Source organism: Wasmannia auropunctata, unplaced genomic scaffold (assembly GCF_000956235.1).
Source record: "Wasmannia auropunctata unplaced genomic scaffold, wasmannia.A_1.0 LD336095.1, whole genome shotgun sequence".
In the NCBI taxonomy this organism is placed as follows: Eukaryota; Metazoa; Arthropoda; class Insecta; order Hymenoptera; family Formicidae; genus Wasmannia; species Wasmannia auropunctata.
The window spans coordinates 829943-830590 of record NW_012026795.1 but is presented as its reverse complement, the minus strand read 5'-3'; positions in this window follow the sequence as shown (position 1 = coordinate 830590).

Genomic DNA, 648 nt, shown 5'->3' with positions numbered 1-648 from the left:
AAATTCTATCTTCTAATAAAGGAATCTTCTAATAAGGCTCAAAATCTGATGTCAAGAAATATTGGTCATGCCTTGGCGTTAAAGAGTACGCGCGAGACGGATTAATTATACAACAGTGGTCTAATTAAATTGAACCTTGAATATTCACTTATTCACGTCGTTTTTTTTCTACAACTACTAACAAAAGTAAAGTAGAGGCATAAAAAAAATATAAAGATAATTTCTACTTTTTTTAACGGAATTATATAATTTTTTTACATAATATAATTTCTCTAATTATTCTGCATTTAAAAGTTATTAAAAAAAATTTAGTTGCATATTGCTAATTACTTTTTTTTAAGCAATTATGTGTTTTCTTTACACCAATCGATTCATTTAATTATTCTGTGCCTAAAAGAATTATACCATTATCGAAAAATTAATTGTTTACGAGATATATATTTTATATCAAAATATGGCATGATAAAGTATAAAATATCTCGTAAATCACTGAATTTTCGATAATTCTATTTTAACACTTTTAGATACAAAATAATTAGAGGAATCATTAAAAGTTAGAGAAATTATTAAAAAAAATCATATAATTTTATTTAAAAAAGTGGAAGTGATCTTTATATCTCTCTGCGCCTCTACCTAGAAAAAAACGAC